Source organism: Bradysia coprophila (genome assembly GCF_014529535.1).
Source record: "Bradysia coprophila strain Holo2 chromosome IV unlocalized genomic scaffold, BU_Bcop_v1 contig_84, whole genome shotgun sequence".
Classification (NCBI taxonomy): domain Eukaryota; kingdom Metazoa; phylum Arthropoda; class Insecta; order Diptera; family Sciaridae; genus Bradysia; species Bradysia coprophila.
This window is the reverse complement of record NW_023503376.1, coordinates 3,647,549-3,658,789: the sequence shown is the minus strand read 5'-3', so window position 1 is coordinate 3,658,789 and position 11,241 is coordinate 3,647,549. Positions and strand designations below refer to the sequence as shown.

Sequence of the window (11,241 nt, the reverse complement as noted above, 5' to 3'; positions counted from 1 at the left end):
TGTTGGATTTCAGCTGTTGTCGACATGAGTTGCTTACAAAACTAGTTACCCTTACACCTAAACTTCCAAAAGAACTGATATCCGCCAAAAAACCCTAAAGGGTAAAAGTGTGACGCAAGTTCTTGTTTCTACTTACAAAATAACTGATATCGCTGAGGGTGACGCATTTTTCGCCTCAACGCAAAAGTGTTATCAACAAAAAATTGAACCAAAAAATTTAAGATAGAAAATTTTAGAAAAAAATTGCGTCACAAGTGGCAGATGTTGAGGAAAATAGTTCAAATAGAGAAAATAATGTCCTGAATCATCTGCCACTTGTGACGCAATTTTTTTCTAAAATTTTCTATCTTAAATTTTTTGGTTCAATTTTTTGTTGATAACACTTTTGCGTTGAGGCGAAAAATGCGTCACCCTCAGCGATATCAGTTATTTTGTAAGTAGAAACAAGGACTTGCGTCACACTTTTACCCTTTAGGGTTTTTTGCCGGATTCTTATTGTAATATTTACGATAATACTGTAATAATATTCAAAATTAATTGTTTAAAGACAAGTTTTGTGTTCAGTTCACGTTTTCAATTGATGTTATGACGAAATTTTTCAGATGTCAAAAATGACAACGTCAAAAATGTCAATGTCAAAACTGTCACTTCACGACAGAAAGTTTCGATGTGGTTTGACTCTAAATTAAGTATAGTTCCCACTTAAAAAAGAGCACTCCGTTTAGCCTCCGTCTACATGACAGTTATAAAATAGAACAAAAGAACTGTCACGCAAACGGAGTGGAAATTGAATTTATTTCAATTTTTTACTCCGTTTACGTGACAGTTTCTTTGTTTTATTTTACAACTGTCATGTAGACGGAGGCTAAACGGAGTGCTCTTTTTAAGTGGAAATATTCTTTAGACAAAGACATGAACGTTGAAATGTGAATAATAAAACAATGAACGTCAACACATAAGGTATGGTCGAATGTCAAAATTTGTATGGAGCGGAGGAAATAACGATTTCATATAAAGAAACTCACCTCTCCTGAGTGGTGAGTTTGTTTATATGAATTCGCTATGTCCACCGGTTTGTATGAATAGGGTATGGTTTATCCTTTCATTGTAATAAAAGGCAAAGACGGCAAAGATAGTCTTCGTCGAGTAACTGACATAACAATGAAATATACTATTTGAAGCTACTGGGTAAGTGTAAGTAGTACTAGTAGTACACACAAATTAGAAGGGACAAATGTATTTTCCAGAGGATTTTTCGTCTTATTGCAACGCTAAAGAGCCCCAATTCACATTTTTCATTTGTTATACTGTCAAGACAGTAAAATAACAGAAGAACAAAAGAATAAAAGAAAATTTTGAATAACCTGTGTAGCTAGAGATCGACTCTGTAATTTTATTTACGCAAGTGCGCTGAACATCCTGAACTCTTATTTTACATCTCGTTCTTCCATCTAAGAAAGTAAAAGTGTCAGGTGAGTCAGATGTGTTACGCTGCAACTCACACTCATCATTTTCATGCTTCGGGGCCGAAAGTGAGGGCAGTTTTTGAGTTTTTTTTCTGGCTTCCACAATTCGCGAAATACGGTGTTTAAGTAGAGCTAGATGGAAAATCTACTCGAGGTCTGCTGTCATCGATAATACAAAAGAATCTGACAGCAGACCCCGAGATGGAACAATAGGTTGTCATTTCGCCATCTCTCTCACTTAAACACTCTATTGCCTAACATTAATCGTCCAAAACTATCAAAAATAACTTTTTAAACTTCATGATCCTTCAAAATGCTTAGAATTTGGTTGTTTTTTCGGCTGGGTCATATTTCGATAGTTGTGATCGTTGGGATGTAGTTGTTGTGGATGTAAACAAATCAAACATAATTTTTACATGTTTCTCCTCTTCGTGATCCGTGTGTTGTTTGTTTCGGCATATTTTTTTTTCTCTCCGTAAAAAGCGTTTATCGCACAAATAATGTCCGGTCAGATTAGCACCATACCTGTGAATGAGTGGATCAAGTGTTGTAAACAATTTTCAAAAGAGTTTGACTCATTGATCGAATCAACGGAAAAAACATTGGACAAAATTTTGAGTTGTGATGAATTGCTGAACGATATTCCATACGACTACACGCAAGAAGAGATTTTATCTAAGGTAAGTAAACATTTTGTTGATCAATTTAAGATAATATGATGGATGAATCAATCAAATTCACTTGATTTGTTGAGGTCAATAAACCACAACCAATTGAAGTTACGGACATAACAATTCGTGCAATTTCTTAATTAAAATGAATTGAAACGAGAATGAATTTGATTGAATTGTTAGCCCAACAATGGTGTTGACCGTGTTATAGTACACATTTACAGAGGTGTGACAATTCTGAGCGAATGATGAGGGGGAGTTTATTCACAATTCGTTTAATAAACGTTGAAGGTACACACGGTATACAGTCGCTATTTGAAACAATATTAACCGGTAGTAAAACAATTACCTATATTGCAACATTAAGTTGTTCTAACTACGTACAGAGTAAATTAAACGACTGATGATGATGGTCGGTGTTGATAGAAATGAGAGTAGATTATTTATTGAGGTAATAAATTTGTAGCAACAGGTTATTTAATTAGCGTCTACACTAACATCAGATGAGTGTAAATAAGACACAGTCTACAATAAATCTTAATGCAAGGTAAAAATGAAAAGAAGAATGTCTTCGATAATGGATTTTGTCAGATTTTGTTTTTAGTGGTTTTACGCCATGCAGTAAATTTGTTACAATTTCATTTGTTCATGATAATAGATTAGTGTACCAGTGGTAGGTATGTACGACAGCTTTTAGAAAAGTTATCGTTTACGAAATTCTTAAAATCGGATTGGTTGATAAGATTGATTGATTAGCCACTGACTAACACAAAAATTTGAGACTTTGCTTTATTCATTCGACGAGGCATTTCGCCTTCTGAGTTGAACGTACACCATGTATAAGAGCCGATTTACTTGCTTCACTAATTTATCCAAACAGAATTTTGCTGAGGGCAGGGCCTATTTTAGAGAAAATTGTATTCTCGAATATTCACTAATTTTTCCGTCACGTTTTATCTGTTTCAATTAAATAACAGTAGATCGAGTTCGAGGTGCCTCCGTTGTTTTTACGATCTTTTAAGTTGTTTTTTTTTGGTTAAATCCGAGGGGAAACCATTGGCCAAAGGGTGGCAAATCAATTTCTAATTCCTTTCAATTCCGTTTAATTACCTCAATTACCGGAGCGACTCGTCTAATTGCCGGATTCGCTCTATTTCCTTTCAATTCCTTTCAATTCCCATTATTAATTCCTGTCAATTCCGTTTAATTACCGGATTCTCCGGCAATTCCGAGCAGGGTGTGCAATCAATTACCCGAGTGGTTTCCCTGTTGCGGACGAACGAAATAACACAAATCTCCACTAGTTTCTACAGTAATCCATGAACAATAAATGTGCAGTTTAACCAAAAATCCTTTTAATTGTAAAAATTCCTTTAGTTTCGTACAATACGTTCACGAAATATGACGCTTAAAAATCTAGAAATAGAAATGAGGAACAAACAATTAGTTCCAATAGTTGCACTAAAATTGCACAGAGAACAATTACAGTGTGACTGATAGATCCGTAGATTCGTCTACAACAAGCAAAATACATCGATGATACAAAACTTTTTTAAGCACACCACGTCCGTCTCCTATCAATCGATTACGCTAAATGATAACATGTCTCCTATGGACATTCTTAATATAAAAATTGTCACTGCCGATTACAAATCAAACTGTCAAAAAATAACGTCACACAAGCTCATGTGGAAATATCGATGAACACAATAATCAGCGTTGTCATGAGCATTTCCAACATTCCCCCTCGGCTAAATCGATGACATCAGATGATACTTTATAAGAATTGTATGCTACAACGTGAGTCTAATTTAGCTGGGACGTAGACAATCAAAGGAAGTTACAAGAAATAGAGACTTCCCATCAAAGATAAAAATATGAGTTTCATGCAAGAAATAGGTGCTTTTATGTAGACATTCGTACAATGATGAATTTATCACAAAAATTGTTTCCTTCCGCATCCACATCCAGCTGTTTGTACAAGGTAACATAAAAGGTTGTTAACAATTATACAAAAGCTATCCTAGGATAGGATAGGATAAGATGGGTAGGAAAGCTGATACTTTCCAAGCACCTAAGCCGCCGATGGGCCTGTGGTGCAATACCCATATTTTCGATAGATTTTGCAATTGTGAATTATAAATTATTAGAACATAGATGTCGCTAGTAGTTGACATTTTAGAATCACTATTGTGACTTACGCATGACGTACAAGAACTGTGTTCAGCATTTTTTTGGTGTTTTCTTAGAGACCTATTACGGTCGATAGAGCTGGCTAGTGATAACTAACAGATAATCATTTACGATTAGCAAAAACCCTATGAACTATGTCTGACACGGGAGTCGAACCCGTGACATATAGGGCGAGAGTCCATGGCTCTACCGATCGACCTACCTGGACAGTCTCCTAATAAGTTTGTCTAAAAACCTCAACTTAAAATTACATTGTTTCGATTGAAGTTAAATAAAATCATGCCCGCACGTTTGATTCACAATTCATAAGATTCTGTTTGTCGACCTTACCATAAAACATTATGCGAATGCTGAATCTTGAAAATCCTAGACAGTCAGAATTAAATCTCTAACCAGGAAGGCTTGAATTAAGAGGGATATCGCGAAAACGTCTTTCAATATAGAGAATGATTATCTTTCCGCTTGGTGGAAGAGACTCAAAAATAACCCCATGTGAGAGAATCGTTAAAAATGGACATTTGAAATTCAACCATTCTGAAAGTTAAACATTTTCACTTTTTTAAATTTTTCATGATAAACTTACAGCAGAAGTACAAACTACTTGTGTATGGCTTTCTACAACCACTAGCATCAAGATACGGTGCTTGATGATCTAGCAAGTTAAATTTTTAAAAATTTGGCGATTTGATTTCAGAAATCTTGTACTTCATTTGTTTTGAACATGATTTTTGCTATTTAAGACCTCATAAGTTAAAGGTTGTCCTTTATTATTGCTGTCATTATCGGTAACAGATGACAGCCGTCTGTAACAGGTTTTTTTTCAGCCGTTCTAATAGCCTTCTAGTATTTTAGGAAATGCTTTACTAGTCGTTGTTAAGGCTCGGAACAGGTCAGGTTCAGGTCAGGTCAGGTCATAAAAAATAAAAATTTCAGGTTCAGGTCAGGTTCAGGTAATTTCTAAATCTGACCTGAAAATGACCTGACCTGAATTGAAAATTACCTGATCTGACCTGAGCTGACCTGAGATTACTGAGTTTGACAGAAGGATAATTTTGTCGTTTTGGAAATTTATGGTTGGATTCCCTGATGATAATGCGTTGAAAATGCCGCTAAAAAGTACACTCAAGATAAAAGAAAGGACTCTCTTCCATTGGGAATGATTAAATTCTTTCAAGTAAATAAATTAATAAAAACGTGCAACCAACTCTTCTGCTTCGTTTGATAACAAATAGATTAAACGTAAACGATCGTGATATTCGGAAAATCTTTAACTTTCGACATAAACTTTTCCGTCATTTTGGAACTATGGAAAAAAGATGAGAGATGTTTCCTCATGTGAGGTCAAAACAATTCTGATTTTATTTACGATCATACAAGCGTGATTCTATTCAATTGATTGGCAAGCTGTGATCTGATTCCGTTTTGCCAGTGATTTGGCTGCCGCCGCATATTTATTGTCGATTTTGTTCCTTGACTCACTGAATTTCACTTATATTTATAAGTTGACGTTAGACGTGAAAACTGTTAGTAACTTTTCCATACTTATAGGACTCACACGCTCAGGGCACTTATAGGACAGTCTGCGCAACGTGACGTATCGCACTTATAACACATGTCTTATAATTAAAACTTATAAGTGAGATACCAGATACATCATGTTGCGCTATCCATAATTTTCAAAGTTATAATTATAAGTGAAAATCTCTCCGATTTCAATAGCTTGAATGTTCTTACACTTAATATTACGTTAAGTCATGTGACAGCAATTTCTATTGAACAGGGGCCACGGCCACACTTATGTCCTATTGTCGTCTACCGCGCTGATAATACAACATATTTCTTGCTCATATCTTGAATATGAAATTGAAATGCATGTTAATTACGTTACTTCAAACTCGTTAGAATTTTCTGTTAAAATCTTCAAATTTCAGTTTTCTGTTATTGAAAGAAATAAACAAAAGGTTTCCTCAAGTCTCTAAAAATGCACGAAAATTATCGCATAGCTCCTAGATTATCACTCCGAAACTTTTCAATAACGAATTTAACCTTAGGGACTTACTTCCTCTTCGAATAAAAAAAGTTTTTGGAAATTTTTACATTCGGTGTGAATATTATAACTTTCGATCAGGAGTCTACAAACAATTATTAGGTATGTAAAAAAGAAATAAAATTTCAGGTCAGGTCAGGTTTTTTCAGGCCAGGTCAAATCAGGTTTACGTAAATTCAGGTCAGGTCAGGTCAGGTAATTTTTTATCAGGTCAAATCAGGTCGTCAGGTATTTCAGGTCAGGTCTCAGGTTGACCTGACCTGTTCCGAGCCTTAGTCGTTGTGACCAATCCTATTGCGTGCAAAGATTTGAATTCGTTCCAAAGGCATCTTTTCGATACTTTCATTGAACATGCTGCAATGCTTTAAATGTGGCCGACCTAGGTCTCTTTGAAACTAAAGAATGGTCGACTAGCAATCAATTTTCTCTGGATCAAAAGTGTCTGCGATGAAGTAGAGTTGTAGTTAAGAAAATATAATGACACGCTTCCACACATGGTAACGTGTGCATACATATATATTTGTGCACAATCAACTTGTCTACAATTTTTAAAACATCTGCGTTGAATTCCATGTGCCACTTTGCGAATACTATAATAACTTGACGACCTTTTGCATTTTCAATTTACGACCTAAGAACCATGAACATTCATGTGTGATACCAGATGTGATCTCATGAAAGTTTTGCTTTTTGTCATGAATTACAAAGAATTCAGTTTTCGTTTAAATTATGATTGTTTGCCGAAAGATACTAAATTGAATTCAATTTCTTGCTCATTTAGTTGTTTGTGCTTGTATTGCCAATTAATGTTCTCATCACACTGACCATACAGATGAAAAATTATTCTCTACAGAGCAAATGGAAATGTTTTTATCTTCTAGAATATCTGCTCATTTAACATTGAGTTACATCATTGCAAACACTTGTTCATTCTACAAGTGCCTCATAAACGTAAATTCCATAAAGTGCAAAAAGAAACCAACTAGAAATTCAATGTATACGTTTTCAATAATCGAATCCAAACACGGATGGCGCGGCATAAATTTATGTTGTTTTCGATTTTATTTCGTGTTTACATATTCTCTGCATAGTATTACAGTGGCGTTTCAATGAACGTTTATTCATTTCGATTGGATTACAGATTTGTGTGAGAGCGGAAAAGTGAAATCTTATCAATATTTAGCATTTCCTTTTTAGCACTCACACAAATTGAATTAAATTTTGGATGAATGTTACTATGGTAACCAGTAACCAGTGTTCATCACCCAAAAACCTTAATAAATTCTCGTTGTAAATTCAATCATCGTTCTGTGTTATGCAAATAGCGTTTGTATAATGTGTTTTTTGAACCTCGACAAATAAATAATTCTCACCTTTACCGTGGTCGCACATACCATTTATCAAACAAATTGGTGTTCTGTGTTTATTCTGCAAAGCAATTCACCATTCACATTCGCGAGATTAGCTGAAACACCGCTGTTGTGTTGTGTATGACATCAATTCGTTTTCAAGTCTAAACACTTGATGACTTCTTACTTCTCGACAAAAAAACCTTTAACGGATCATGGGCGCGCGTTAGCATAGCACCCGTGACGCAAGTCCTATTACTAGAAAAAAATTCAAAAATTTTTTTTTGTCGTAGACTGCAGAACCATATATACAGCAAATATTGAAGTTCTACAATTCAAAGACAAATGACTCCAAATTACCATTAAAAAAAACTAGGCGTCCGTACGAGTTCAACGAGCTATCATACGTTCTTGCAGCTTAAAATTTGGCCACGCAAAAAATCTTCCAAGAAGCCCCATTTTCATACATTTTGGTCAATTTCAGTACTTTAAACGAAATGAAAAAATCCTACGTTAGTTTGTTAGTCCGTCCGTCCGTCCGTGTTTCCTATCTTCTAAAGTCTTCTTTAGATTTTTTTGAAATTTTGGGAGTAGATTCTAGTCGTCATTCTAAGACATTCCAGAAAAAAAAAATTGGGGGGTACCGGCCTCGTTTCGGAGCTAGGGCTACTCGAAGTTCCCATATAGGCCCCATATAAGAACACCTTTAAGTGTGTGTGTGTGTGGATGGGTTCAAATTTTTTAAATTTTTCAATTTTTTTAAATTTTTAAAATTTTTCAAATTTTTTAAATGTTTTAAATGTTTTTTTTTTTTTCAATTTTTTTCAATTTTTTCAATTTACTAATTCTTCCAAAAGAACTGATATCAGTCAAAAACACTCAAAAGAGTAAAAGTGACGCAAGTCCCTGTGCATACTTCCAAAACAACTGATATCGCTGGATGTGACGCATTCTGCGCTTGTACGCAAAAACTGTAACAGCAAAAATTTGACCAAAGAAATTCTAGAAACAAAATTTTACCAAAAAAATTTTGCGTCACAAGTGGCATATGTTGAGGAAAGTACTTTTAAGAAATTTTTTAAAATAGGAAAGAATATGTCCTAATACGTCCGAATATAAACTAACTTCAATCTGTGATGAGCTGTCAAAGAGTAAACATATCTGCGAAATCAAGGACATTCAGTCGATGATTGGCTGTCAAAGAGTAAACAACTCGGCCCAAACAATGGCAAACTTCAGTCGATGATTGGCTGTCAAAGAGTAAACATCTCTGAAAAACAATGATATACTTCAGTTGATGATTGGCTGATGAAATAATTAATTTTAACGTTGAATTTCATCGTTTGGAAAATAATTAATTTTAACGTTGAATTTCATCGTTTGGAAAATAATTAATTTAAACGTTGAATTTCATCGTTTGGAAAATAATTAATTTAAATATTGAATTTCATCGTTTGGAAAATAATTAATTTGAACGTTGAATTTCATCGTTTGGAAAATAATTAATTTTAACGTTGAATTTCATCGTTTGGAAAATAATTAATTTTAACGTTGAATTTCATCGTTTGGAAAATAATTAATTTAAACGTTGAATTTCATCGTTTGGAAAATAATTAATTTTAACGTTGAATTTCATCGTTTGGAAAATAATTAATTTAAACGTTGAATTTCATCGTTTGGAAAATAATTAATTTTAACGTTGAATTTCATCGTTTGGAAAATAATTAATTTGAACGTTGAATTTTATCGTTTGGAAAATAATTAATTTAAACGTTGAATTTCATCGTTTGGAAAATAATTAATTTAAACGTTGAATTTCATCGTTTGGAAAATAATTAATTTGAACGTTGAATTTCATCGTTTGGAAAATAATTAATTTAATCGTTGAATTTCATCGTTTGGAAAATAATTAATTTTAACGTTGAATTTCATCGTTTGGAAAATAATTAATTTTAACGTTGAATTTCATCGTTTGGAAAATAATTAATTTTAACGTTGAATTTCATCGTTTGGAAAATAATTAATTTTAACGTTGAATTTCATCGTTTGGAAAATAATTAATTTAAACGTTGAATTTCATCGTTTGGAAAATAATTAATTTTAACGTTGAATTTCATCGTTTGGAAAATAATTAATTTAAACGTTGAATTTCATCGTTTGGAAAATAATTAATTTTAACGTTGAATTTCATCGTTTGGAAAATAATTAATTTAAACGTTGAATTTCATCGTTTGGAAAATAATTAATTTTAACGTTGAATTTCATCGTTTGGAAAATAATTAATTTAAACGTTGAATTTCATCGTTTGGAAAATAATTAATTTTAACGTTGAATTTCATCGTTTGGAAAATAATTAATTTTAACGTTGAATTTCATCGTTTGGAAAATAATTAATTTTAACGTTGAATTTCATCGTTTGGAAAATAATTAATTTAAACGTTGAATTTCATCGTTTGGAAAATAATTAATTTTAACGTTGAATTTCATCGTTTGGAAAATAATTAATTTTAACGTTGAATTTCATCGTTTGGAAAATAATTAATTTAAACGTTGAATTTCATCGTTTGGAAAATAATTAATTTAAATATTGAATTTCATCGTTTGGAAAATAATTAATTTAAACGTTGAATTTCATCGTTTGGAAAATAATTAATTTTAACGTTGAATTTCATCGTTTGGAAAATAATTAATTTAAACGTTGAATTTCATCGTTTGGAAAATAATTAATTTTAACGTTGAATTTCATCGTTTGGAAAATAATTAATTTGAACGTTGAATTTCATCGTTTGGAAAATAATTAATTTAAACGTTGAATTTCATCGTTTGGAAAATAATTAATTTAAACGTTGAATTTCATCGTTTGGAAAATAATTAATTTGAACGTTGAATTTCATCGTTTGGAAAATAATTAATTTAATCGTTGAATTTCATCGTTTGGAAAATAATTAATTTTAACGTTGAATTTCATCGTTTGGAAAATAATTAATTTTAACGTTGAATTTCATCGTTTGGAAAATAATTAATTTAAACGTTGAATTTCATCGTTTGGAAAATAATTAATTTTAACGTTGAATTTCATCGTTTGGAAAATAATTAATTTGAACGTTGAATTTTATCGTTTGGAAAATAATTAATTTAAACGTTGAATTTCATCGTTTGGAAAATAATTAATTTAAACGTTGAATTTCATCGTTTGGAAAATAATTAATTTGAACGTTGAATTTCATCGTTTGGAAAATAATTAATTTAATCGTTGAATTTCATCGTTTGGAAAATAATTAATTTGAACGTTGAATTTCATCGTTTGGAAAATAATTAATTTAAACGTTGAATTTCATCGTTTGGAAAATAATTAATTTGAACGTTGAATTTCATCGTTTGGAAAATAATTAATTTTAACGTTGAATTTCATCGTTTGGAAAATAATTAATTTTAACGTTGAATTTCATCGTTTGGAAAATAATTAATTTAAACGTTGAATTTCATCGTTTGGAAAATAATTAATTTTAACGTTG

At 32.3% G+C, this 11,241-nt stretch overlaps 1 protein-coding gene across 2 annotated transcripts in view; it reads left to right on the top strand.

Annotated features, from left to right (window-relative positions):
- The first annotated feature begins 1,848 nt into the window (after nucleotides 1–1,848).
- The window catches only part of LOC119072935 (carbohydrate sulfotransferase 13), a 34,033-nt gene continuing 24,640 nt past the window's right edge, over nucleotides 1,849–11,241 (top strand). Inside the window, exon 1 of one of the 2 annotated variants that reach the window (XM_037178258.1) lies at nucleotides 1,849–2,146. The gene's annotated coding sequence lies outside the window, so the exon portion shown is untranslated. The remainder of the gene's footprint in view (nucleotides 2,147–11,241) is intronic. The other variant, XM_037178259.1, reaches the window with a different exon arrangement.